Source organism: Anser brachyrhynchus (genome assembly GCF_964034855.1).
Source record: "Anser brachyrhynchus genome assembly, chromosome: 2".
In the NCBI taxonomy this organism is placed as follows: Eukaryota; Metazoa; Chordata; class Aves; order Anseriformes; family Anatidae; genus Anser; species Anser brachyrhynchus.
In genome coordinates, this window is record NC_137695.1 from 138,070,174 (window position 1) to 138,093,708 (window position 23,535).

Here is a 23,535-nt window from a genome sequence, read left to right on the forward strand (position 1 = left end):
TTATGGCTATTCGTTACGCCACTCAGCTGCATTCCACAAACACTTGTGTTTACCAGAATGCTTGTAAAAAGAAGAAATGTTGTAAACATTTGAGTGAATGTGGATTTATACAAAAACTTTTGCCCCCAGAACATTAAAGTAGCTGTCTTAAAATGTCACTTTTGATTTGGAAAGGATCTGGTGAGAGAGTAGAAATCCTGTATAACACTGATTGTTAGTAGTAAAAAATCTAAATAACTCCACTGCATTTGGTGTACTTATTTTGGATTTATAGACATATGCTGAAACCAGATCCAAGCTTTTATTTTTACAGACTCTTTTTTTTTTTTTAATCTAATATGGCTTTCAGAGGAAGTACTTTGAATCAAGTTCTGTTGTGTTTGTTTGTTCTGTGCTTCATAAAATTGTATAAAGTGATTTAATCTCTGTCTGATCGTGGGACTGAAGATAATGTAATAATAAGGCTTAGTAAAATCGCATCAGAGAAAATTAGGCTCTTTTGTAAGGTCAGAAAAATGTTACTTTATCTGTGAAGATGTCTAATTTCCAGTGAAGTCTGCCAGAAAACCAGCAGGTATAGGCTGCTGCTGTGTGGGGTCTTTCCTTATCTGTAGCCTTGGCACACATCCCTGCGCTTCCTCTGGGTGTCCCGACACCAGAGATCTCTGTGCATCCAACAGCCACTGGTCTCTGTGTCACCCCACTTCTGTCGACTGTCTGAAAGCCTTAGGTCATCCAGGACCTGCAGGAAATCGCACCATTGCTGACTTACTCAGAAAATAGAGATGTATTTCCTAGGCTGTAAGGTATGAAATGGAAATGGCCAAATCTCTGCAAACCATAGCTCTCGCAGGGACACAAAGATGTACCTCAAGAAATCAGGGGGCCACATAAATTAATGCACCTCCTGTGTTGTGTCTAGCCATCCCTGGGACAAGGAATCAGCAGTCCAAAAAGCTCTGGGAGAACAAACTCAGGCTGCCAGTGACTGACCTGGATTTGGTGGGACTCCCTCAACCAACCCAAACTCCTGGGAAACAGCAGAAGATGCTTGGAAATGGGGACACGGGCCAGGAATCTTTAGGATGAAGGTACATTCTTTATTTCCTTAATGAAAAATGGATCAAATGTTTTCAGAACAATGAGCGTTTGAAACACTAGTGCTAACTTAGAAGTTTCTCATGATTTTTTTTCCTGATTTGGAATCAAGGTGGTGGTTTGTTTTTTGTTTGTTTGTTTTTTCATTCTAGCAGAATTACCTGTCCACCGTGGATATCTGAGTTTGAATCAAAGTATTACTTTAACAATTCTGAAAGACACTAAACCCCCCTCTCTTCTTTCTCTCTTTGCTTTTCCCCAGTGCTCCACTAGTAATTTTGCTGTGTCTCTTTGTGATGATGATGCATCATGATGGGGAAAAGGGAACTTGTAGCAGGTTTGCAGATTTTGGCATGAGAGATTTTTACCTGGCTTTACAGTACCTTCAGGGAAGTAGCATATGAGCCTTACTGCAAAGACTAGATTTTGTTCAGGTGACACATGATGGATTCCAGCTTTCTCCATGAGAACAGAGAGCATTTGACTCTGAAGTGTACAGAATTTCCACAGCTGTTAAATCTGCTTAATTTTATAGGCCAGGATGTTTGCCCACAGGCTCAGGTGTAACACTTACCCCTAGATCCCCTTTGTGAGTGGCAGAGAACTGTAAAGCCTGAAGAGGAGCTGTGGCAGGAAATCTGGAAGGATATTCTTGTCTGAACACTGGAAGCAGAGGGGTTGATCAAATCGGTCAAGTTTTGAGGGCTGCAGCACATGTCCAAGTTGTTGCTGCTCTGCTGTACTGTCTGGTCCGTGAAGATGCTAAGTTTGCCTTCTACATTTAGGTGTGTGGACCTTCAAGGGAGATACTGGAGGGGTGGATTTTCTGATCTTGAGGATTGGGAGCTGCAGTAATTCACTGCAGTTTATTTTCGTTCTGACCACTAGAAGAACAGCCTGACAAGAGTTGGGCTTAAATTATCTACTTTATTTCCTACACTGACCATTGACTTTGCTGCTGAAAAGATGATAACTGTCGAGATTCACTAACCGCAACATGAGAAAGCTACAAACAGGACTCTGCAAGAAATCCTTCCCAGATTTCCACACTTCCAATTTCTTTATCAAAGCATTTGCAATTCTCATTTCAAAGTCATGGAAATAATAACCAATATTGAGTAAAAATAATGATAGATATTTAATCAAAAGTTAGAAAATGTGATGAATAGCCACCGGCAATGACATTTCTGATTACCTGACTGTGCCAGAACAAACAATTCACAAAACAAAGCTACCACTCCAGAGATTGCACGTTCCCAGGTGAGAACTGAAGCAAATCAAAAATGGGTCAGTGAATAGTAGATTATTTAATTTCTTTGGAATAATTTTAAGTAAACCCCTGTGCCATGTGACTGTATCTATACATTATTCAGTGGCTGGGACATGCAATCAGGGTGGTAAGTAAAGAAATCTACTCTTAACCTCAAGCCATTAATAGTTGGTTGATGAACTGAATCGCAAGAGCTTGTTGTGCTTCAGTGAGCTGAACACAAAGCCTCCTGTGTAAATATTCACTCAGATAAGTGAATTCACTCTGGCTGCATTTCTTCCATTTCCTGTCACTCATGCACGTGCTCTAACTGCTGTATTTTAGCCACACCTAGTATGAGTATTAAACTTGAAAATAAGAGTAGTCACACAGACAACAGGTAGTCATCTGATCTTTAGATAGAAGGAACCATTCTATCTGGCCATAGGTTGTCAAAACTGATCAGCAGGCATGGTATTTCGTGATAGGGGAACTTCAGTAAATTCTGTCTATGACAACTTATGGGGAGCTTGTCTGTCTGGAACAGGCAAAACAATCCTAACTGTATCACCACTGTATTTGTCCATGCATATCACCTCAACACAAAAACCATACTGGAGAGTCTGTGCAAGAAGACCAGCAAAGCAGCAGAAAATGCTACTGATGAGAGAATAGAAATGATCTTCTCTTTTGCTGGTAGTCAGTTATTTCTGGTAGAAATCCTGGCAGAACCAAAGCTGCTTTAAAGAATTGGCTAGAGAGAGGGGAAGATGCTTCTCACCTTCTCTGAGAAGGAGTAATCTGCATGGAAGGAATCACAGAGGTGGGTATAAGATCTCATACATTAAAAACATTAACTTAAGCAGAGCTTTACATTCTCTTCCGTATTATAGCTATAAGAATGTATGAGAATGACCATCATCACAGGGAAGAGCAGAGCATCCCACCCTGGCTCTTTTTGGCCACACATTGTACGTGCTAGGAGAAATACTTTAGGATCAAGAGCTATTGGATTGCTCCTGCTCCTCCTATATGTTCAAAACATTGATTTGCTAATTGTGTTTGGAAGGCCACATCTGTCAGCTAAGATGCATGTTTTAATCTTTGAATTTCCAATCTACTCCTTTTCGATTGTATCTTGAACTATTCTTGCTTTCAATGGGAAAAAATAATTTATATGTCAAACTAAAGAAGCAAGGTTGACAGTTTGGAAAAAAAAAAAGAGGAAGGATGGAACACAAGAAAGGAAGAAAAAGAAATAAAGAAACTTCATGTATGTATTTCTACCAGTTATTTGCATTATTCTAACCTAAAATGAGAGAAAAAGAAATAGAAGAAATGGCCGGTTTAATACAGGCTCCCCACTCACATCATAGCAAGGTTAATCAAAAGATCTCGGTAGGGACTCCTTTCACAGTCTGCTCATGTTACCATTTTAGGGTTACTCTGCAGGAGCTTTGCTATGTTTTTTATCTCTACTCAGAGGCAGCGGGTTTTTTCCATCTCTGTGTATGGTACCACTCAATAGACTGAGGATGTAAGAAATTTCCTGGCATGTAAACAGAATGCTATAGTGAAGATAGTAGATTTTGACTTAATATGTTTCCACTACATGTTCTGAATCTCAGTTCTTACAGCATTTTTATTTTACTCACAATTTCTGGTCTGCTAATTCCTGATGGGCTCCTTTCCCATTTCATTATTATCGCCTATTTCTTTCACTTTTCTTTTGACCCTTCGTTCCCCCTTGACTCCTTTGTCTTTCACTTGTATGCCCTGATTTTCTTCTGCCTCTAGTTCCTTTCATTCCATTCTCTTGTATTAGCTTTTACCTCCATCTCTTTCTTTGTGTTGTCCTCTTCCTTGCCCTCACATCCTTCATTTTCTAGAAAATTGTCACATTGGCATGAATTACTGGGGAAAGGTTGGAGATACGAGTCTTTGGGGATAGAGGAATTTATCAACAATCAAGTTTGTGAACAAAAGCCAGTTCCTGTTTCAGGCAAAGCTAAGCCATTAGGAGAGAAGGAATTATTTTTGAAGACTGCAGAAGGAAGTCAGCCTAGGAGTCAAGGTGATAGGCTCCACGTTGGATATACTGCAGGCTTGCTGTGTGACCTTGAGTAAATTACCCAGCCTTCGTGTGCCAGGATGAGCAATTTACCTACCTGTTAAAATTACCATAACAATATTTCTGTCTTAGGAGTGCTGCAAAGTTTAATTAAGCTTGGTAAGCACTCGAACATTCTTCATTTAGTATAATTATTGCCATTATGTATTAACCCACTATGACATTTTAGAGGCAGTAGATGTTTTAACTACTCCCTTTCAGTCTTAAATAAGACAGTATCCTTCCACTACATTTAGCCAATAATTAAATTGGTTTGGAATATATATTAATTGTGGCTGGAATTACAGTGATCGTTTGAAATCTCTAGAAGATCTCTGAATTCCACAAAAGCCCTGAACAAATACACAGATGCTGAACTCACCCAACTCCTCTGTGTACCAGAGGCCCAAAGTCCCCAGCTGCCTGAGGAAGGCTGCCTTCACCAACCTTTACTTTTAGGATAGGATATGCTGTATACAGTGGCTCAGATGTTTCTTGATTGTTTACCGTCAATGAGTTTATTGACTCCTTGTGGACGAGGCTATGCTTCAGCAAAATTCTCTCAAAAAACCAGAACACCTCCAAATGTGAGGAGATGCTTCAGCATCTAAGGCTGGCCAGTGCTGTCTGACATCTTCTCGTGGTCACTGGAGAATGCACAGGGGAGAAGATCCATGCCAAGAATGAGACAGCAGAGCCCAGCCTGCTGCACCCACTCAGGATAGCTTTGTGTCACTGAAGGTGGTGGGGAACCCCCAGGTCTGGTTGGGTAGCTCTTTCATGAGTAAAGCACATCCTTTGACTTCATGGGAGAGTCAAGAGAGTGGAGTGCTTTGAAATTAGGCTTGCTATCCATTCTCTATCCTGTATAAGCACCTGTTCACCTTAATTCATTTATACAAATCTAAGAGAGAATGAGATTTCAACATAGCTTTGCACAAGAATTTTGCACAAATGAAATCCAGTTAATTCTTTTTATCAAAAGTGGATAAGCCTCTTTTGATTTATTCTTGCTAAAAATAAAGGCTGACATTTTGCTCATAACTCTAAACCACTCCCTTCAAGATATTTCCAAGTCACTTCTTTCCGCAAAGACATGGATAAGATCTCATTTGTGAGACTCTCAGCTGACATGGCTTTCATATGAATTCCTCCCCCCTGACAAGGGAAGCTAAAACCTACTTCTCCCATGCATCTCAAAGTGAAATTCAGTACCTTTTTGTCTGATTGTTTATCATTTCTTGCAAATACTCAAATCCATTTCCTTTGGAAAAGGTTTGTCTTTGTATGACAGGCATACAAATAGGTTTTATTATAATACTCTATTCATTGGTGCAGCTTAGCCTGGAGATAAAAAGGAATTCATTTTCTAGATTTTCCCTGAATGTCATCTCTGCATTATCAGAGTTCTTAACTCAAGAAGAATAAGCTAAAGAAAAAAATATGAACTGACACATTGTACCTGACTTCATGTTAGTGACCAAGAGCCCAAGCTTCCCCCCAGTGAATTGAATCAAAGTGGAATCAGGAGTGAGAGATTAGGCAGAAAAGCACCCAGTCATCTGAATTTCAGTAATGGTAACTTAGAGTAAGACAATGTAATCTTTTAAATATTAATAGTGAACTCTGCTTACTTATCCATAATGTTGTATATGCCCTAAAGGTCAGAAAAAATGTATTTCCTTTTCACTTTTTTTTTTTTCTGACAGACTTTGACATGTATATCTGTGTTTCTTTCTAAAAACAAAAAATTACCATATTATCATGCTAGACCCTTTGCTGGTAAAGCAAAGCAGCCTATCATGACTGTGAAGAATCCGCGGATAATAATCTCTCGATTATTATCTTGCCTTTATTTTTTTTCTGCTGAGGCTTGAAGAAAACCAGAGCAGGAGTCCCTGCAGGCGCGTTTGCTGTAACTGTTCATGGCCATTAACCGTCAATGTGAGTTGGTCTTGTAGGGCTATTATTCGGTGCTGTACAACCAGCGCCAGATGGCCAAAGGTACATATGAACATAACTCTCACTCACCTTCTGCAGAGCATAAGTCAGGGCCCTGCAATCCCAGCTGATGGCTGCTTTCACACGTGGTAGCTGCAATGTCCCCTTGTGCTCGTCAGTGGGTATTCCTGCCATGGGAAACATCCACACTTTCAAAAACCCTCACTGCAGCACTCTGTCCAATGCTCAAAACACTTCTGCAAGTTGTGCTGACTGGGAAGTAGTCCAGCACTATGATTTGTGGCACATCGAGGGATTTAGATATGTATCAGCAACTGCAGAGGTTGTGCTGATTATAAGAGAAAGACAGAGGATGGGCTGAAAGCTTTATTCTATCAAAGTCAAGGAAAATATGTTTAGAAACAGAGTAGCAAAAATAAAATAAAAAAGCACTAACTGGAGAAGATTCATACTGCCTATCTCCACCAAGTTTCTCCTCTTCAAGAGCTGAGCTGGTGAAATGAAGAGTGACTCCCGTTAACAGACATCAAGTAGCCCATGGCCCAGCCAGTATGTCCACAGAGGCATGGGCTCCTGGCATGGTTATACAGGCTGGGCAGGTCACAAGCCCCATCCTCTAACGGAAGGCTTTCTCTTATCTTATGGAACCGCTATATTCTTTGCTGTCCTGTTTCCACAAAGGAGATATAAAGAGATGCTCCTTGGAATTTGCCCCTTCTTTTCATCTCAGTACTGAACTCCAGAGAAATTCCTTGAATGGCAAGTGTAAGCTTAATTAATGATAGCTGAGTTGCAAGTAAAACTATGAAATCTTGATATGCTTATCAAAATGTGAAGCAAATTAAACAGTGTTGCTCTGAATAGTTAGGGTACTGCCCATCATGCTGCTGCTCTCTCTCTTATTGCTTCCTAAATTCACCTATTGTCTGATACAGTCTCACCAGCAGCCTTGTCCTACAAATTATATAAAATAATTTAAGAAATTAAAATTAAGACAAGAACTTCATCAAAGGGCAAGCATTAGCATGACAATAACATCTAAACACCAATCATGAGGGGCAGGCATGATATTAGAAAGGGGTTGTTCAGAGTGCCGCAGTTTCCAGGCTGGTCCCTTTGCTAGTGCTAAGATCTGTAGTAAAGTCTGTGGTCTGATCTGATTTTGTAGTGTCAGGCCTGACTTTAGGACAGTCAGTAGAGCTTGACTCAAACTAAGGAAAAAGCTAAATTCAAAGAGAATTTTGTTTGTTTGTTTGTTTGTTTTTTAAATTGAAGTCTGTCTGTTTCCATGTCTAGTGAGCCAGAAGCAGTTTCATCAAATGTTCTATATCTTCTGACAAAAATTACCCAGAAATTTGCTTTAAAATGCATCATGTAGAGTGGGCTCTGGTTCTTCTGTTACTGTATAATTAAGCAGGAGTTATTTTGCTTTCCTTGTGAGGAAGCTATGTTGTCTTAAATGCTCTTTAAGGCTTGTTTCCCTTAGTATCTCATTTCTCTAAGGATCAAGCAGGAATTAGGAAGCACTGATCTCAGGGGCCCATGGGTCTGGGTGGAAGCCCATCCCACAGGCACTCAAAGATCTCCTGCTTTTCAGCATCCTGATGACATGGTGGTCCTGGAAAGAGGGCAGGCAGTGCTTCCACGTGTTTAAGTAGACATCCCTAAGCTGGATGGAAGAACCTAAAACCTCTCAGGGCTGCCCCGAAGGATCCTGAAATACAGACAACCTGGGACTTTGGTGACAGTGATGGACTTTGATTTCTTGAGCAGTACTGAATCTGGTGAGTAAGACAGTGTTGTTCATGATTTATGTAGGTTAAGACTGGCACTGCCTTTTGAGTTTCTTTCTTCTATAAACATTATTATTTGCATCTGAAAAATTGTAATGTTTCAGACACATGGTAACACTGACAGAAGACTTTCAAGCAAAACTTTGAATGTAGATAGCAGTGTGTGTATATGCACATGTAGATACAGGAGGCAGAGAAAAAGACTGTTAAATATATTCTCTGTCATTCTGTCTCTTCTTTTTATAAAATCTAATTTGTAAAGGATCATTGAGCTCCAAGTCATTGCTATAACAAAGTAGAAAGTTTGATCTAGAGCAGCTGATCCATGAATATCTTAAAGACTAATTTGTGGCTTTGAATTTTTCCTGACCATTAAAACCAGGTAAAACTTTTTTTTTCCTTAAAAAAAAAAAAAAAAATCTCCAAGAAGTTTTACCATATTATCAGACCTATTTCTAAAGAAAAGTAAATGTCTCCACTACTTATTCTTGAAGCAATGCTTGTGATCCAAACATAAACATGTGGTCCTAGATTCTGCAGTAAATGTAAAGCTCCAGAAGGTAGGTATGATCTTGAAGGCTCTATGGATCCTATTAGACATTTAATTCTGCCTTGAACTGTACAGGAACCCCAAGAACTAACCTGAATTGTGCATTTCAGTAGATTACAGTATCAAAACGTGCCTAAAGTCCTGTTGCGAATTCATCCAGCTAAGGATACAGAAGCTTTGATAAAGCCCTTCATTGCATATGATAGAATCTATTTGCCTTATAATTGTAGTACTGGTTCCATAAAGAGACCCCCAGCAGTTGCTAATTGCATCCAGAAAACTCATTACATTATACCAATTGGATTTTTAATTAGAAATGCAGATGGCAACTCATTTATTACTGCTGTAAGATCCAACTGGGAGAAAAATCTCAATTCTGTTTTGGATTCATTCACCTTTTGGATGCTGGAAAAGAATGAGGAATGAGAATGGTGAAACTGTGACTGATTGTATGCCTTCCAATAAAGATGCATTATTGCACGGAGGCTGAAGGTCACAAGAAGTAAAAGGAAGAAGCATCTAGGAAGCCGGTTTCAGAAACATAAGGAGCTCTACAAAAAGTTCTGTTGGGATAGCAAGCTGAGAAGTTGAGAAGCGAAAAGTTAGCCAAACTGATTTTGCAGAGATACTGATACACCCTTCTCCCTTCTTCTCAGTGGAGAGGATGGAGGTGAGCATCTCAACCTACGATTAAAATTCCCTTTTGTCTGTAAGTCCTTCCCTCACTGTGTAGAAGAAACGTGCCTCGTGCTGGCAGCGGTTAGCCTGTTAAGGCAGCAGCGCTGTGTGCCAAAGTGCTTGGAAACGATTGGGATTCTGCTCCTGATGGTGGTCACTGCAGGACCCAGCAGTCTCTTGACTACACAACAGGCAAGGTCATGCCCTTGCACCATTGAGGACTAATAAAATCCAAGACTGACATTTTTCTCTGTTTGCCTTGTCCTTTTGGACTGTGAATTCTTTGGGAAAGCAGCTCACAATTATACATTTCTGCAGCCTGGAGCAATGCAGTCCTTGAATCAGCATGAACAGACAGCAAGCTCAGTGCTGCCCAGATCTTTCCTCTGATGGTGTAAAAGGTGTGTGGGAGCCTATATGCCGTATTTCTGCACCTTTTTTTTGTTCAACTGAGTCTTCTCATTTTGTCCTTTTTGTTTAGAAACACCGTGCTCTGTCTCTTCCACTCGTATGCCATCAGGAAAAAAGACAAGTGTTTCTCTTCTGCTGTAATGAAATCACTTGAAAATAAAATACTGTTAGCCCAAGTCAACGTGAAGAGGTGAATGCTATCAACGTGTTAGTTACTGTTTCCTCTATAGACACCTTCTTTTTTGTGTGTGTGAATCTCTGTCAAGTGGACAAAATAACATGTCTTCTTACCTGCAAATCCTGTGAACACCAGGCTATTGTCTTGGGTCATGAAAGAGTAGCACAGCAACAAGGACATGGATTCTCTTTTATAGTCTTCTGTTGCCTGTCAGAAAACTTCAGCATTGCTAGAATTCCTAATGAAAACTTGGGGGTAAAAAAAACTTGGAAGCTTTTATTGCAATTTTTAATTTGTGAGTTATTAGAGCTACATATTCTATTTCTACTAATATTAGAATGTTATTATTCTGAAAGTTGTGCTTTCAGAAATACTTTTAATCCTTTATAAGTACATGTCAGAGCCTGCTACGTGTTGCTCTGGATAAATGAACAATTGCTGGTCTTGCTTTCTGTGATGCCAGAAAATTAAATGAAGGCACCAACCAAGAAAGCAATCCTGCTACAGCCTGAAAGAGGGTGCTTGCTTTTTCCTTTAACTCAGAGGGCAGCAGGAACAGCCTCACTGGCTGCACAGGGCCACCTCCTTTCATTCATAGTTGCTCATGCTATTTCATTCCAGGAAAAGATCAAAGTTCCAAATATAATTTATCTCACCTGGTGCATCCCATTTTAAGTTCCTGAGTTCATTTGCTTTAACGAGGACAAATTTAAGCCATTCAGGCTGTCTTTTTGCATTACATTCTTCCTGACTTCTTTCTTTAGTTAAAAAACACCTGCTTGGTGTAAGGTCTAACGCCAGCACAGTATTTGAACTTTACCAAAAGCAGACCTACTGTTAGGAATCCATTTTGCTGTTCTGTTAGAAAAAGATATCTTATATAAAGCCAGATGATGAAATTCTGCAATACAGTTGTTTAGCATGGGCATGGTGGCCATGCTAAATTTTGGCAGCTATATCTACCATGCTCTTTGTCAGTAGTATTTGAGCTGTAGTGAAAAACCAGTATAAAATTGTTCTGCATTTTAAGAAATTTGTTTAAGAATCCTGATAAACACTAAACCACATTTTCCTTACACTTCTCATAACTTGGCATTTGTCTTCCAAAAAAATAGATGACCTTGATCAATGAGTATGGTTACAAGCCTCTCTGATGGGAATAATCCAAGTGGGAACTACGCACCTTGGACCTAGAGGCTGCAGTAGCAAGTTGACAAGAAAGCCAAGGAGTGGGGTTAAGTGTGTATTTTTACAGAATTGTCCATTGTCTTGATTTCCCAAAAGGTCACTGGTACAAAACATGCCATTCGTCTACGTGCTATTCCAGGTAAATACCTAATTGTCACAAATATCATCCTGCACCAGTGAAGTCCAGCCACCAGGTAACAGCTCTCTTTTTCTCTGAAAAACTCTGTGAGTAAAAGCAAGAAAATATAAAGCATAGATATTGATATTGAGTATGTATGTATAAGTGTTAGCATGGCTTAGGTTTGTTTATTAGGATAATTTTGGAGCTGTAGCATGCTGTGGTACAGTTTAGAAGCTCACTGATGCAGCATGAATTGATTTACTGACAATAACTGGGGAAATGGGCTTAGCCCTGTTGCTACTCTACTATTTCAACTACAAAAAAATCAGAACAAAGTGGATGGATATCTTTTTCGGGTACAGGAGGCAGATAACTGCAGGTAGGCAATTATATATGGTCTTCTTCTCTACAAGTTTCAACACTGGAACAGGATTATTTTTAACTTTGGAGGAAAGGATCACCATGGAAACATAATGAAGCATGAGAGTGATCTGACTGATTGACAATGTTAGAGCAAAGGAAGATTGACATGAAAGGCAGAGATAAAATTTGCACTGCTCTAAGACGCAGTTCCCGTAGTAGCTGAATCATCAGGTCTCGTTTTCCAGACACTGATATTACGTGAGATTTTCTTGTCCTTATACATGAGGAACATGTTGTAGAGGTCACATTTTCTCTCTGACACATTGTCAGTCACAGGGATGGTAACAACACTGAAGATCTCTCTATTTATGTAACAAAAGGTTAACTCCTGGAAGAAAAGGTTTAAGTGCTACCTTGCTATAAATCCATAGATTAGTTTGGGCTTCTGTGTAATAAAGTTATGAAGCTTTGGCCACAATTCTTCATGCAAAAATATGAGGTACTTGTAACCTTAAAATGTTTTGCAAATTCATTTTGGTTTTATCAAATTTTTCGTTGTATGGAAAGGGCAAGAATGGAAAATGCTCTTGCAGAATAGTTATTTCAGCCTCTCAATTTGAAATTAACTTTTGTTTTGGAATGACAAATCATTTTATTCTTACTTATAAAACACTCCCATGACTGAAATAAAATATTTTGAATCATAGTGAATAAAATATTTAATTCCACCTGAAAGTATGTTTTCAACTTATTTGTTCACATTAAAACAAATCCAAAAGCTTATGACTATTTTAAATTTAGGTCGATCTGATCCCCTTGAACTGTCTACGCAGAGAAAAAAAAAAAAAGATATTTCCAAGTCTTGAATTCACTATTTCAAGTGCAAACCTTCATTTTCTCCCCTTGCTGTAAAGCAAATTTTATAATCTTCTGTAGGAGTATTCTTCTAATCTCTCATGGTAGTTGTAACATCAGGAGATGCCTTCATTTCCAAGAACAACTGAGCAGGGGACAAATGCCATTAACCTAGTCTGTGATCTGCAGCCTTGCAAAGAGGGTTTTCACTTGTTCTGTGCTGCTTGCTCAGCCCAGCTCGTTTTGTCCCATGGCTCCCTCTAGCTCATGCCCTTCTGCTCGATAACCGACTCCCTCCTTCACTGGCACTTTAAAAAGTACATTGTGGGTATTTTTGTTTATTCTACAGTATATTGGGTGTATTTTTCTTTATTCTATAGTGTTTCCTTATATATTTATTTACTGACCTATTTTTACTCAGTCTACTCTTTATTCTGGAGGGTTTTTCAGCCCTAAATCGCAAAGCTCTGGATACATGTTAAGTCTTTAAATTGGCCGAGAGCCACAGTTGGCAGAGTCAGAAAGAGTTCAGGAACACGATTTTTAGTCATCCTCCACGATTTAAGGACAAAGCATCTGATCTAGAGTGGTCACAGGAAAGCAGCATAATCACTTTTAAGATAGTTCAAGTACGACGTTGATGCAGATGTTAAAATAAGTCCTGACCACAGTGACCCTTCATGGCCATTTCTGTTTTTCACTTCAGCACAAAGCAAAGAATAAACTCCCATTACCTCATTGAAAAGCCCATAGGGAGCCAAGCCTGATGTTACATCAACTGCAGACGTTTGGTGGTTTATTGTGGTATGGAGACCTATGCGATAGTGCACATTCTTCCTGCAACAACGCCTTTGTCTCATGCTTGGTGCCAAGTCCATCATGGGGTGACTAACAGCAGATTGCCTTGTGGGGGAAAAGCTTTCTGCTGTTTTGTATCTGAGCTATGTCGATTCTGTCAGGAGAGCCAGCCAAAGCGCACCCTTCGGACTTTGCAACGTGGCCCCTTGGGAACACGAGCAGATTTTCTGCTGTATTAGCAACTGCTGTACAATAAAAGAGCCTGGAGTGGGAATCCTGGGGTCAGAATTTGTCACAGGTGCAGTGGGAGCACAGAAGGAGGAACTGTAGGGCTACTGAAAGAAACCCGTGGGACAACAGGAAAAGGAGAGAAGAAAGAAAGGAAAAGTAAGAGAGGAAACAGAGCAGGAAAAAATAATTGTACAGTCAAAAAGCATTCAGTGGGAAATATTTATTTACAAAGGTAGAAGGAGAAGATTGTTCTTAACTTATAATGACTACTTTGGTAATTAGCAAACTGTGAGCTGCTAGCTACTGTAGCACACATGGAGTAGCTTGGGGTGGAAAACATCTTCTGGGCATGCCACGATCCATGGGTCTCATCTCTCCTCTTCCGCAGCCTTTCTACATGCAAACCTTTCAGGAACAGATTTTAAAATGTATTTGGATAACTATAACCTGAGAACTTGGTGTTTAAATACAATTGGTGTTTAAACAAAGATCTGAGCTTTAGAGACAGACATTTAAAGTCTTTCCGGCAGCTGAAGACTCAACAGCACCAAGTTACTGAGTTGCTGTTGAAATCAATGGGAGTCCTTGTCTTTTATCTTTAAAATGAGGAAAATAATAGTTTAATGAACACGGTTGCTAGGGCAGCTAGAGATACCAAGTTCTGCCATTTTGTACAGAAGCAGGCACATTCGATTACGTGTCTGTCCTGCTAATGCTCTCTGCCCTGCTAAGAGCTGGCAGGTTTTCCTTTGCCCTTCAGGGCTGGTGCCCATATTGCTGGGGCAGAGGATGCCAGGTGCCCTCTCCTCCTCCTCCATCAATTCAGAGGGGCCAGATGTGTAGCACGGCAGCAATCAGCCTGTAGTGGCTACCCGAGGATATGTCAGAAAACAGTGGAGTTGTGATGGCCCAGTTTATTCATGTCTATCAGACATGTTGATAAGCAGTATTATAACACCATTCAGAGACTTGAGATTAGCTTTTCTTGTTCCCAGTGCCTGGCTTCACTGGTATTGATGAATAGATTAAAAGTAATCGTACAGACTGACAGTTATTGAAAAGTCTCTGTGAAAGATCTGGTGAGTTGATTAAAGAAGGATCCTAAGGGTATTTCTCAGACATCTCCAAGCATGAAATTTCCTTGCATTCTCACCACATATCAGGGGTAAAATGTCCTGAAGAGATTTCTTGTTACAGCTGTGCTGTGGCCCAGTAGGTTGGTGTCTTCTTGTATTTTGAACAGTGATGCTGCAGCCTTCTGAATCAATGTCACCTAAGAAGCCTCCAAGTGACATTTATGAAAAACAGCGCTTTACAGATTTATGGGAGAAGTTCCCTTCAGATGAAAATGATTAGTGTGAAGTTTAGTTAGAATCTCGGTAGTTTATATAGATAAATCTAGGTCTTTAAGCAGCTTGCCTGCTGCCAGAATGAAAGAAGAAATGTGCATTAAAGCTGCTAACACTCTTTGATAACCCAAATCCATAATTCTTCCTGAGGGAATATTTTCAGTCTGTAAACAGAAAATCTACTGTAAATGCCACACTGATGTTAGCTCAGTATGGCACTGAATCACTGAGTAGAGTACTGCAGAAATTAAATGGCTATTATGTTATGAATTAATTATATATCCTTGGTTGATTTTTTTTATGATTGTGATGGGTAATAATAATTACACAACTGCACACTGTGTTCAGGTATATAATGCGAAGTAATTGTTTTATTTTCCTTGCGTGTCTATGTTTCCAAATCATAATTTTTTTAATGGAAATAGCTGGTGACATCTGTGATGGATGGTGTTTCATGTTTAATAGAAATGAGAGATGAAGAGAAAGAGCAGTGGCGCTAAGAGCTGACTGAGGAAGAAGTGTGGAGCACGTAGAAGCTAGCTGGGGCAATATTCTTAATAGAGGATATGTGGCACAAGGTAAGGCAAAAAGGTTTTGAATATTTTACGTTATCACCGATATCAGAGTATTTAATTAGGTGACGAATAAAAAAAAAAAAAGTAGCTATCTAGATCATCTTTCTGTGAACCAGAAATCAGCAGAGGGAATGGCTGCTGATTGTCAGGATGTTTCATCCCGTATTAATGTACCTGGCTATACATAACAGAAGAATATTAACAAAGGAAAGCTTTGAGCTGAAAAGTTGAATGAAACACCCAAATACATAATGCAGTGAAGAGCAATCACCTTTTCTTGATACAATGACTTTAGCTTGATTTTTTCCTTTAAACTGGTGTAAGAGGACAAATTAGCTCTCGATCCTGCATCTGAATTGACAAGACTGTGGGGTTCATACAGTTTGTCCTGGGATACTGGGAAGACTCACAAAATTGTCTTCCCTCCACTCCCACACTGCTGGGAAGGAATTAAGATTGAAACTCCAGTGATCTAGCACACCCTCTAAACAGGTACTGGCTTCACTGATATTCTCCGCATCTGATGGATTATTTATCTAAGCTGACCTTGCCACCAAAAGATGTCAAGGAGCCATGATGTGCCATCCTGCTCTCTGAGTTAATCTTATGGCCTGTGGGCTAACTAATTGGGAAAATCTAGGAGAGGTAGAGAAAGGCATCTTTCTGGTCAGACTTGCGCATCTTCTGCAGCAGGAGAGAAACCCTTGTGCAGGGGTGCATTAAGTGTACCAAACTACAGAGCCTGGTGGTTTCTCCAGGACCTCTCAGTTCTGGATATATTTTTTCTTTCACCTTTTGGTTCATACCCATGTGTGTTGGTTTTACTCAGTTGGGCTGCCGAGCTCCACCACAACTGCTCTCTCACTCCCCCTCCTCAAATAGAAAGGGGGAGAAAATACAATGGAAAGGGCTCAAGGGTTGAGATAAGGATGGGGAGATCACTTAAAAACTATCATCGCAAGCAAAACAGACTCAGCATAGGGATATTAATGTAATTTATAGCACATTTCTAACAAGCTAGAGCAGTGAGAACCTAGAAAAAAAAAAAAAAGGCCACCTTCCCCCCATCCACCCTCTTCCACCTCCTGCCCCCAAGCAGCGACAGGGAACGGGGAATGGGGGCTGCGATCAGTCCCTGACGCCTCATCTCCACAGCTTCTTTATGGTCAATGTCTGCCCCTGCTCCGATATGGGGTCCCTCCCACGGGATGCCATCCTTCCCGAACTGAGCCTGCAGGGGCTGCCCACAGGCAGCAGCTCTTCAAGAACTGCTCCCACACGGCTCCGTACCACGGGGTCCATCCCCCAGGAGCAAACTGCTCCAGCACGGGTCCCCCACGGGCGGCAGCTCCCCCCAGACCCCTGCTCCTGCGTGGGCTCCTCTCCACGGGCTGCAGCTCCGGCCCGGGGCCTGCTCCTGCGGGGGCTCTCCATGGGCCGCAGCCTCCTCCAGGCCACATCCACCTGCTCCACCGGGGGCTCCTCCACGGGCTGCAGCGTGGAGATCTGCTCCGTGTGGGACCCGTGGGCTGCAGGGGGACAGCCTGCTCCACCAGGGGCCTCTCCACAGGCCGCAGGGGAACTGCTGCTGCGTGCCTGGAGCACCTCCTGCCCTCCTGCTACACTGACCTTGGGGCTGCAGGGATGGTTCTCACTGCTCTCTCCCAGTTGCTGTTGTGCAGCAGGTTTTTCTTCCTTCTTATATCTGTTCTCACAGAGGCACAGAAAACATGGCTTATTGGCTCCGCTTTGGGCAGTGGCAGGTCCCTTTGGAGCTGGCTGAAACTGGCCCTAATCTTCTGGATTCTTCTCACAGAGGCCACCCCTGCAGCACCCCGCTGCCAAAACCTTGCCACATAAACCCAATACACCATCCAATACAGCAAGACCTCACTGTGTCACATACTCTGTTACCTTCCCTTTGGGACTGGCCAAGCTGTTCCTTCACAGAGGGTTCACTGGAGATCCTGGTGAAGTAGTTGGAAATTTGTCCTCATCCTGTTCCATTGCTGGATAGAGCTTCTTGGTCACATTCTTGGAACAGCTGGCATTCTCAGGAGTACTCTGTTTGGTGTATGACCTTCTATGTTTTTGACCCTTTAAAGCTCATGAAACACTGCTCCCCTCCCCTTTTTCATTCATTATTCATTCTTAGAATATTTTTTTCCCAGCTCTCTTTTTCTCTCACCCCTCCGTTCTGAAGAATAATCCATATTTTGTTAGGGACAGGCTGAGGCTTATCTTTAAAAGGAAAAAGTAACAGAAACAATTCTTAAGCAAATGTTTTGCTAAGGTTAAGAGCAGGGCAAAAACATACACCTTCCCATAAATACTTTCCTTACTGGTAAAAAAAAAAAAAAAAAAAAAAATCAGCTCATGAGATTTCCTTTAATTTTGTAGTTAGAAACACCCAGATAGTCTCTATACCTTTAAAATATTTGTCAAGTCTTCCCTTTATTGTATGGAGATTTCTTGCATCCACAATATTACTTAGCAAGGAGTTCCACAGATCTACTTCTACTTGCTGTACGAATAACCAAGTCCTATTTTTTGCTCGGACCCTGGCTCCCATAAGCTGGATTTTTTGAGCCTTACTTCTAGCATGTGAAGAGACGGTGGACAGTAAAATTACACATTTCCCTGTGATGATTCTGTAGACCCTAAATATATCTGCCCTGTAAGCTGTCATTTCTTCACGTTGAACTTTCAGCTAATTCAACTGTTGCTTTTACAGGAGTTTTCCATAGCTTTGATTATCTCTTTTGCCTTCTTCTTACCCTTTCTAGTTCCTTATATTCTTTCTTTGAACATGAATATTTGATTTGTGTTTCCTTAAGTACCATAAAGCACTGGACTGATGTTTTCATGGAACTGTCAATAATAACACCAAAATGTAGCTGCTCATGAAAAGTGATGGTTAGTTCAGAGCCCTTGCATGAAACTAGAATTATTTTCTTCCCCATGTAAATTACATTACATTGTATGCATGTTGAGTTTTATCTGACATTTTATTGTCCAGTTTCCTTAGGTTGTAGGCCTTTCTGCAGCTCGCCTGGCTGTGCTCATCTGTACTATCCTAAATAACTGTGCATTACCAGCAAGCTTTGTAACCTTGCTGTTCACCACCTGTCCAAATTACTTGTGAAAAAGTTAAACAGCAGAGATTCAAGTACAGACCTTTCTATTGATGACTTCCCTTTATCTTAAGAGCTGGACGTTTATTGCTCGCTTCCATCTCCTATGTTTTAGCAAATTATTTATCCATTCTGTAACCTTTCCTTTTATCCCAATGGAAACAAAAATAGAGTGAAGGGATAGCAGAGTTAAGTAAAAAAATATACATCTCTTGAGGAAAAATACATGAGGGAAAAGTAGAAAGAAAGAAGTGCCAGGAAAGAAGAAAGCTCTTTAAACAGCCTGTGAAAGTTGCTGTTTGTCTTCTTCCACTTAAACACATAAAACAAAAAACCTTCCTTTGTCTAAACTGCTTGTATCCAATTCAGTTCAATTGGGAATAAAACGTTACTGTTCTGAGGATGTGGAGAGAAATTGAGTACAACAGAGAACACATTATTTTCTTTGAAGACTGTCTTCATCAGCCCTTACTTGAAAAAATAAAGGAGAAAACCATAGAGAATAAACAAGCAGCCTAGAAAAATCTATATATTAAAGAAACAAGTACTTCTCAAGAGGTTCTTCCAATATTAAAATCTCTTCTCCCAAGAGCCATGAAGAATCTTTCATTTCCAAGACTGACACTGACTCTGAGTGAGCAGCCAATACACAATAAAATGGGAAAAGACACACTTGTCAGCTTCCCAGAAGCTGACATCAAAAACAGTGTTTCTGAATCACAGTCCACAGAGCCTGAAATTCAAGGAGCAATTAAAGAGTTTAAAGATGTAGCAGAAGAACTAGCAGACGAAAAGCAGAATGTTGCACTGCTGAAATAAATACAGGGTGTTTTTTTTGTTTGTTTGTTTTTGTTTGTTTTGTTTTGTTTATTTGTTCATTTTTTTCTCTAGAATTGTAGAAAAGTTCTTCTTGACTTCCGGTCACTGCCATAGAAACAAATTGGAATGAACTTAAGGTCATATTATAGAAAATAGGTATAACTAATTATATTCAAATAGCTTTAGAACAGTGGGACAAAAATAAAAAATAATAAATAAACAAGCAAACAAACTGTCCAGAAAGGATAGATGGGAAGAGGAATGTCTGTAGTACCTATGGGATGAGAAGTTACATACTGCAGCAGAGGTGAAATTATCCCCTCTGACAGACAGTTTGTGTCTATACAGTCAAGACTATAATGATTATATGTCCAGTTTTTCGTAAGTATGTAGGTATAATCATCTTTCCTTTCTTTCCTGAATGAGATGTAATGGTTAGTTGTGGCTGACATTTTTCTCAGCCCCTCCAGCAGGTCTATCAAGGCGATTGGCATTGTGGTTGTTTGGGACCTGTGCCTGCTCTTCGGTTCTTCACGGGATAAGGAGCTGTGACAACTGTTACAGAGATCTCCAACTCACACTGCAAGTCAAAGACAAAGGATGCACAACTAAGCTCAGGAAAATAAATCCATGCTCTTATGACTCATTCAAAATCTGTAGTCTAGTGACTCTCCCATCCAAACCTGGTGTACTTGCACACTGAATACCAGTCCACACTCTGTTAGTAACTGATACACACCAGCTACTTCACATAACCATTTCTGAATTATTGTCATCTGATATGGTCAATGTGGAGACGAGAATAAAGTAAACAACTATTACTCAAAGTTTCCCTAGACTGAAGTTAAAGAAACCCAAGTTGTACAAATTCAATAACAAGTGTACACAGTCTTGGAGTCATGCACATATACATACAGAGTAACTAATTACCAAGCTTGATATCTACATTAATAATTTCTTGCATATGCTGTCCACACTTGTAACATGCCAGAAGTTTTATAGAATGTGTATATAACCAATAATTTATATATTTAATGTGAGTGTACTCCTACTGCTAAAGGGCTGTGATCTTCTGGGCAGAAAAAACAAAGTAGTTTTTGTGTCTGCCTTAAGGACAAGCCAGCAGTATCTCATTAAAACATTCAAATACCACTAGGATAAGCAAGAAAAGAGGGAGATCACCACGGGTTTCTACACATAAAATCATCATTTATACCTGAATCCCAAAACCTGACTCCTGGTAGTATCAAGAATGAGGACAGCAAAGAAAACAAGATTCAGAAGGTGGCAGGGCTTCCTAGGAAGGCATGGCCCCATCCTGATGGACAGGATCCCAGGTAAGGTTTACATTTCAGATCAAGGGTAGCTCAAAAGGTAAGCAAATATTGCTCTGAACACTGAATGCTTACATGTGAAAACAGATCAAAATCTCAGGATTCTAGGTGAAAGATAACGAGTAAATAGTATTTGATATATTTAAATTGTGTTGTTTTCTGCATGTGACCTTTGTATCCAAGCTTACAACTAAAATCCGATCTCAGGTCTACCTAATACAGCTTATATTTGCTTTACTATTGCGCTTGTCTAGTGATGAAAGCAAGAAGATAGAAAAAAAAAATACCCCATCTCCCTGGAGGCAGTGGATGCAAAGAAGTGTATATAAACAGCCTCACTAACTTGTACCGAGAAATATGCTGAGGAAAGAGGTGGAATTGAGTGTTTTCTACAAGGCTGTACTGCCAGGTGCTGACCTGTGGGAAGACAGAAGCTAGTGTTCATTATACAAGGCAGAGATGTTGATGGATACTCCATGGCTCAAGGCTATCTATAATCCCAGGGTAACACAAAACCTGCAAGTCATCTGAAACGAACAAAATTGGTAGTCCCTCTGGTATCATTGACTGCAGAGTATGCAAGGCAGTCATAAGACGTCTCTTAGATGTGCTTCTGGAAAGGAATACTGAGGAAAAATGAAAGAAATTTGTGCCAAGAAAAATAATTTCTTTATATCATAGATACATAATCCAAGGCATGCCATGAAAGAAATTCTCTCTGGCTAGAAGGCAACTAAACATTATTTTCTGTGGTCGAACAGCATTATTGTAGACTAAATAGTGAAGCTGATGTTTGAAGAGTCTGAACTGAAAGAAGCAACAAACTTCCCCTCACCCCCCGCCTCCCGGGGTTTGTTTGCTTTTAAAATCAGTGATAGATTTGATAGAATCTGATGGTATCAAAGAACTGCTTAGCAGTAGGATATCTTTTCCTCTCTAACTACAAAGAGGCATATCTTACAAGAGAATTTGTATATTCTAGGCATGCACATATTAATGAACAAATATGCAGACTCAGAACCTCCAGGTACCTTTTTGCAATTTAATCTTGCTGACTTGGAATGGTTCAAAGAAAGAAAAAGTTTTCTTTCGTAACCATTACTTTGTACTTGCACAGAATAAACAGGTGCAATATTGACATGACAAACTAGAAAGCAGGTGTTTTAATTAAAGCAGCCATAGGAAGGATCATTTGCAACACCTCTACAACCACAACTAAGTGATCTCAGTGTCTTGGTGTTAATGGAGCTCATTTAGGAGGCATCAGAACATTTAGAAAATACTGCAAGTCAATTGTTTTCTATCTCCTAGCTTGTAGGGCTACCGCAGAATATTCACTCCACCTCCAGCATAGCTTGAGTCAACATTAGAAAGTCCCCTGCATTGTAGCTATAGAGTTAATTGGCTTCATTCGCATTCGGTAGTTATTTATTATGCAAAGATGTGGACATTAAGAAGACTTCGCCATGGCAGTTAGTCAGTGTATAAGCTTCACAGAGGCTCCTTACACACTGAAGAAGTTCACCCTTAAGATGCAGGTCCCTGGAGGCATTCCAGCCCCATGTCAGGGATGCAGTCCACAAACCAGCATGATGTTCACAGCAGGTCGTCTGGAAGGCCCCTCAGTGACAGTCTTTGGTTGTCAGGGCTCTCTCTAGACATGGTAGCAATAGGAAGAGAGGACAACCTGGTTGTGAGGACCTCACAGAAGGATTTCAGCTGCTCCTTACAACTCCAAGCATGGCTAAAGGTGGTGTGAGGAGCTGGACTTCTGTCTGCCAGAAAACAGGCAAGCAGGTGAGCTGTTCTGGAAGGACTGGACCAGAGATGGATATAAACTACAACCAAAAAGAAAAATGGTTGTTACTCTAATGCTTTGTTTCAAAGAGTGAGAGACTTTCTCCAACTGCATTTTTTCTCAAGTATTCACTCTTTTTGTTGGTCCCAATCCAAGCTGTAGTAAACAGGCTTCTGTGCCACAAAACCACCACCACTAATAAAACCCCACTGAAAAATCTCAGCATGGACAAGCTTTGAATTATCACAAAGACTGAAATAATAACACATTCTGAACATTGCATTTCTATTAAATAACTAATTCTGACAATACCAGTGAAAGAGAAATGACTATGGAAGAAATCTTGTAAGATTTACTCAAAAGCAGAAAGCTGTCCACCATGAGAATCAAGACAATGAGTTCAGATTCCTGAGTTATTTGCTTTGGGATGCTGTGGTGATTATGCCATGAGCTTTCCTGCTGACACATCCCTTAGGGGCTCTCATCTCAGTGAAAGGTCAGGTCTTGGTGAAGCAGCAGCAGAACTCCAGTTCTTACAATATGCTGTCTTAATATAAATCAGCGTTAAAAATTGATTTTATTTAATGTGTCAGAGTGGTGGTGGCAACAGTCCAGTAACTATTACATGAGGTGGAGATTCACCTGTGGAGTGAGGCAGGACAGGTGGCTAGGGACAGCACCACCACAGCTGTCCCCAGGGAAGCCACTCTTGTAGCAGAGGGAACTTTCTGAGCCAGGCTTTCAGAGCGGGCATATCACTCTTTGGGTGGGAAGGAATGATAGGGAAAGTCATCATTTGCCATCTTAGGGCTCTTTGTGGGTTGCAGGTGTCATTGCCTGGGAGGATATTCTCATTAGCTAACCACCAGGGGTTCAGCCATCCCTGAGCGTTTAGTGGGAGACCAACTGGGAACAGGAACCTCATCATGGTCGTGCCCAGC

General features: G+C 40.5%; 1 protein-coding gene across 2 annotated transcripts in view; it reads left to right on the forward strand.

Moving 5' to 3' along the window:
• CPQ (carboxypeptidase Q) overlaps nt 1-23,535 on the forward strand; it is a 358,649-nt gene that overhangs the window by 239,199 nt on the left and 95,915 nt on the right. Inside the window, exon 11 of one of the 2 annotated variants that reach the window (XR_013947694.1) lies at nt 15,400-17,077. The exons of the other annotated variant lie outside the window; for it this stretch is intronic. The gene's annotated coding sequence lies outside the window, so the exon portion shown is untranslated. Of the gene's footprint in view, nt 1-15,399; nt 17,078-23,535 lie in introns of those variants that run through there. 2 annotated transcript variants of the gene reach the window in all.